The sequence below is a fragment of the Octopus sinensis genome, unplaced genomic scaffold (genome assembly GCF_006345805.1).
Source record: "Octopus sinensis unplaced genomic scaffold, ASM634580v1 Contig13635, whole genome shotgun sequence".
NCBI lineage: Eukaryota > Metazoa > Mollusca > Cephalopoda > Octopoda > Octopodidae > Octopus > Octopus sinensis.
This window is the reverse complement of record NW_021833022.1, coordinates 78757-85000: the sequence shown is the minus strand read 5'-3', so window position 1 is coordinate 85000 and position 6244 is coordinate 78757.

The following is a 6244-nucleotide window of genomic DNA, read 5'->3' as shown; positions in this document are numbered from 1 at the left end:
ACTAGGAATGTACAGCTAGAGAGGGATGCAGCATTCATACCTGTATGCAAGGACAGCCACAATTTTGCTTAGCTTGATGTGTCTTCTCAAGCACAGCAAACCTCCAGGAGTCTCAGTCCCCTGTCATCCCAGAGACTCCTATGCTTATATTGAATATTGAGAATGAGTGCTCAACCATGCGTTGGTGGATGAATTTTTTTCATTTATGAGTTAACAAAGATACCAATTGTTTCATGTGAAGAGATCCTCATATTTGTTCCAAAATGGAGATAAGTACCAACACTTCCATGTGGTTCACTTTAACAACTGTGAAAATCTCTTCACTGGCAGCCTTGTTAACCTACAAATAAAGTGTGTGTGTGTGTGTGTGTATAATCACTGTAATGACATGAATGTTGGATTTTGTTATACATTGTTGATTACAATGTGCTTCCTTGGACTGTTGTAGCTTACGAATGATGCCACCCCACTGGCCAGGTGGGCAAGCCAACATTCCACCTGAATGGGACACTAGTCCACTGCAGGATTACACATTTACAGCTGAGTGGACTGGAGCAACATGAAATGATGTGTTTTGCTCAAGAACACAATGCACCACTGGTCCAAGAATCAAAATCACAATTTTGCAATCGTGTACAACACCATAACAACTGGGACATGTGGTTACACACACACATGTTTGTGTGTGTATTTATTTTCATGGCGATATGATTGAGAAGTTCACTTCCCAACCATGTGATTTTGGTTTCATGGCACTTCAGGTCAGCGTTCTCCAACTATAGTTCTGAGCTGACCAAAGCTTTGTGGGCAAATTGTTGGCCACAAACATCATCATCATCATACAAGTGATATCATTAGTTTGCAATCTTCTATGAAAACATGTCCAGTCCATATGTTGTTTGAAGAATTAAAGGAAATTTTACCTTGCTTTGATACAGTTGAGGGTTGGTGATTGCAAAAGCATCCAGCTACATATAATTTACCTCAACAAAAAATGACAGTAGTCCATAAACAATCATTAACAATGTGCTGCATGGCTGACAGAGAGACTTAACTCTGAAATGCCCAGTTCACTTAAATGCAAGTAGAAACTACTAAGTACTAGTACTATACTAAGGTTGACTGTATTAGTTCTATGACTTCTCCTCTGGTACTTATAGAAGTGAAATGGCAGTGTGTACATGACATGAGCTATGAGTGGGTTGAGTCTGTTTCAAGAGGTTTTGCAGTGTTTCAGAGTAGAATGTTTTATTGGTCATTATCAAAGTTCATTTAGATGTTGGGAATAGATACCAAATTATCTAGAAATGTTACTTATCCAGGAGAGAAGATTTCTCTGTTGTCTGTTTCATCATAAGTCTGTTTCAAGTGTTTTTGCCGTGTTTCAGAATAGAATGTTTTATTGTACATTATCAAAGTTCATTTATATGTTGGGAATAGATATCAAATTATCTAGAAATGTTACTTATCCAGGACAGAAGATTTCTCTATTGTCTGTTTAATATCATAAAGCTGGCAATATGCATCAGCCCTTTAATGTTCATTATGGTTAAAGATGTATTTACATTTTCACATTTGGTCTGGTAAGTAGACGTTTACATTGTAAACTTCATTACACAAATTGTTACATTACAACCCTTTCTCATCAATTGACCATACATCTACAGCAAGGAGTCATTACAGTTCATTATAATGCAGTACACAAAATAAAACTAAAAATTAAACACAAACTGAAGGAAACATACATAGATATATCATGAGTAAAAATGTTGTATCATGTACTCTAAATCCAGTGATCTAACATAGCTAAATTATATTTTTTTGTTGTTATTTCTGTGAACTGGAAAAATAATGTAAAAGTGAAAGCAACTTACCACTAAAATTGCAAGATACCCAGACCCAATCCCTATTCTGCACAGTATCATTGTATACCATGGTAAATATTTCAGTTTAAACTTTACTGTAAAATACCTGGAAAAGCAATAAATGAAAACTTATTAAATCATCATTATCATCACCATTTAACGTCCATGTTCCATGCTAGCATGGGTGGGACTAGAAATGAAAATAATCTTGTGGTTTGTTTTGTTTTGGCTTTTGTTTGTGTTTTTAATTGTTGAGTGTGGTGGAAAGGGCAGTGTCCCTGGCCTTCACAGGTCCTTCTATTATAGATCAGTGGTACTCAAGTGGGGTCCACATGACCCTTGGGGGGTCTACATAAGATTTTGTTGCTAAAATTATGTGTAATAAATAGATTATACTTCTACAATAAACAAAATATTTCAACAATTTTTAAATATAATTCTTAATATTATTTAATTATAAAAATATAAGATTTTTAAAACTTCAAATGATTATGAGGGCCCATCTGAATAAAATAGGAATGAAAAGGGTCTATAGATAAAAAATGCTTGATAACCACTGTTTTATAGCAATGAAACTAATACTGTTAATGTTTCTTTTGAACCTTTGTAAGTCAATGAGAAGAGAAACAAATCCAGAGAGCCAATGTCCTAGTAGGGATGAAATGGTTACAGTTATTAGTGTGCTTGGATGGGTCAAACAGAATTTGTTGAGACAGATTTTCTACAGACAGATGCCCTTCCTGTGGCTAGCTCTCACCTGTTTCTAGGCTAGGTAATATTTCCTACAGCCAGACATGTTATTCCATAGAAGACTGGAAATAAACAACATTGTGCAATGGTGATGCTTAACAAGGGTACACACACACATATGGTGGGCTTCTTTCAGTTTCTGTCAACCAAATCCACTCACAAGGTTTTGGTTGGCTCAGAGCTATAGGCACTTGCCCAAGGTGCTGCACGGTAGGACTGAACCTAAAACACATGTCTGCACCTAATATAGAAATCAAAAATATTTTCTGAGGAGTAAATTTATATTTTGAAATATTTCAGCCTAATTTACATTTCCTTAAACAATATCAGATGTGTAAGTTTCCCTTGTGAGTTTAGCTCAGAAAATATAGAAATATGATCTATTCTTTTGATCTGTACTTCAAATTGTTTTTTGTTGTAATCCAGCTGGATGCCCTTCCTAACACCAACCATTCTGAGAGTGTAGTGGGTGCTTTTACATGCCACTGGCACGAGAGCCAGTCAGGTGGTACTGGCAACGGCCACGCTCAAATGGTGTTTTTTACATGCCACCTGCACAGGAGCCAGTCCAGCAGCACTGGCAACGACCAGTATAGTTCATTCAAAACAAGAAACTGCTCTGCACACCCTCTCATACTTTAACCCTTTATCTCCTAATATAAAACCACTCTCCCATCCCCCAGGGTTCATAGTCTTGCAAGCTGCATGATGACCCCAATAAAGCTGGTGACATGTAAAAAGCATCCAGTACATGCTGTAAAGTGGTTGGTTTTAGGAAGGGCATCCAGCTATAAAAGTCAAGCTAAGCAAATATTGGAGCACAATGCAGTCCTTGGACCAATCAGATTCTGACATACTGCCCAGGAACATGGACCTTAAATGATGATGATGATGATGATGATGATGATAATATCAATAAAGAGGAAAAAGAAAAGGAAAAATTGGGAAAATGATGATGAGCCCTGACAATTGTATAATGCTGAGAATTCTGCAAAAATTATTATATTTCACTTGGGATAAAAGTCAAAATTAATATCCACAGATGGACAAAATTAAATACTGAAGGGTATTTAATGTAGTGCTTCATCATCATAATATTGTTGACAATAGTGGTTATATTCATACTTATTTTTTGTTGTTGTTCTCATACAGGACTCTTTAATGTAGCAGTTTGGCAAAAAAGACCAACAGAATAAGTACCAGATTAAAAAAACAAGTAATGAGAAGCAAACTCTTCAAGCTGGTGCTCCAGAATAGCCACAGTCCAATGACTGAAATTGGTAAAAGGTAAGTTTACTATTTATGAAGTGAAATAAAGACCTTTTATTGATCTTGGTGGGTTTACATCAACAAGCATACATTATGTTGTTATCATGTCATTGATAATGATCATGGTAAGGACCAAACACTGAGGCATGTGGCTTAATGGTTAGCATATTCAGTGCTCCAATTTTAAATCAGTCTTTCAAAACTAAAACAAGAAATATATAAAATATATTAGATATCTAAATATATATTAAAAAAGTACATTAAAATTGCCATCTGTGTATCATACAAAATGTATATACACTGTTAGAAGGTATGAATTATTGCATTAAAATCACAACTTATATAGGACTGAGATGAATATCATCACTGCAGTGACTCACCAGAACTACAAACACATTTCATCTTTGTTGAGCTTTCTCAATGCTAGGCACTTGCTTCAACAACACACACATGTGTGCATGCGCGCATGCACACGCACAAGCACATATAGAGAGGCAGGCATGGCTGTGTGGTACAAAGCTTGCTTCCCAACATCATGGTTCCGGGTTCAGTCTTACTGTGTGACACCTTGGACAAGTATCTTCTACTATAGCTTAGGGTGGAAACTGAAAGAAGCCTATCATACACACACACACACACACACTTCCTCTAATATAATTGGAAACAAATTTGATACTCACCAATTAAAATCATCTGAATAATTATCAAGCACAAGCCAGAAGTACAAGTAGAAAGTCATATAAATAAAAGTAATCAGGAGAATTACTAGTATGATTAAGTCTTTCTGCAACAAAGACAAAATAATAACATTGTGATTAGTACTTAAATGAATGGTAACAGCACAAAATTGGAAGCTGACTGAAATTTTACTCTTTACAATAAAACAATTACAGAAACAATATTAAATTAATTATATTAAAATATTTTTAAAAATCATAGGCAGGAACTAATAACATGCATGGGATAACTTTCTTCTAAACAACAACAACAACAAATGTAAATCATTTCAGAAGGAAAGAAAATTGATTTTATTATATTGATTTATAACAGGCACATGGCCACACATTTTGGAGGAAGGAACAGACCATCATTTCAACCCCAGTGGTTGTAAGGAAATTGTTTTATCAAATCCTGAATGATGAAAGACATATTTACTCTCAGTGAGATTTAGGCTCAAAATGTAAAGAAGCATAACTATGTTACTTACATGTGTGCAAATTGCACCCCTAATTTTGTGTTAAACCTTGGTACAAAGGTTGCATAGAGTATTAGTTTTAGCTTTGCCCCTCATATAAATAGGACCCTAGGTTTTCTAGTATAAAATAGTGCAAATTATATGGGTAAATATAATAATTACTACAAGGCATTTCATTCTATTGATTTTATAATATATTCATTTCTAACATTGACAGAAGGCCTCATATTTTGGAGGAAAGGTTATCATCACTTAAATCAACTGCAGTACTTATCTGCTAGTTTATTTTATAAAACCTGAAAGAAAGAAAGACAAAGTTAGCCTCAGTAAAATTTGAGCACCGAAAGTATAGAGATGCAACTGAATATCATACAGCATTTTGGCTACCCTTCTTCTAATTCTGCTAAGACAAAACTAATCAAGAATAAACTTTTGCTTTGAAGGATTGACAGAATTATCAAGAGAGCAATCCGTATGTTTTTGGCTGCAGGACAAAGGGAAGTATAGGGAGAAAATTACTTTCTTATATCAAGTAAAATTTAACTGAAAAAAGCATAAAGTTAATAGATAAAAGTTATCACACTGTAGTGAGCAAAAAAGAATATTTGAGAAGAATGTCCTTAACAGTAATGACAAATCTTATCAAGAAGAGTAAGGGAGAGAATTTTGAAATTCAAATGGATAAAAAATTAATAGAAGAGTGAGTCTGAAATTTGGGTGGAGGGCTAGTTGATTATATAGACTTCCCAGTACTCAACTGGCATTTATTTTATCAACCTTAAAAAGGTAAAAGACAAAACTGACCTCAGCAGAATATTAACTCAGGACATGAAGGCAGACAAAATGCCACTAAGCATTTTGTTCAGCATGCAAACGATTCTGCCACTTTACCATCTTTATAATAATAATAACAACAACAACAATGACGATGACGACAACGATTTACTCTTTTACTAGCCACAAGGGCTCACATACAAAATATTAATTGACATACAACGACATAAAAGACAAAAAAAAGACGATTCAATGGGTTTTCCATATATACACAATGTAATAACAATAAAAATTGAACAAATTAAAACTCCCAATAGGGGAGGCATTTTAAGGTCCTTGTGGAAAAACCCACAAAAGCCACGGGTACCTGAACAACAAGGCAAGAGCCCTA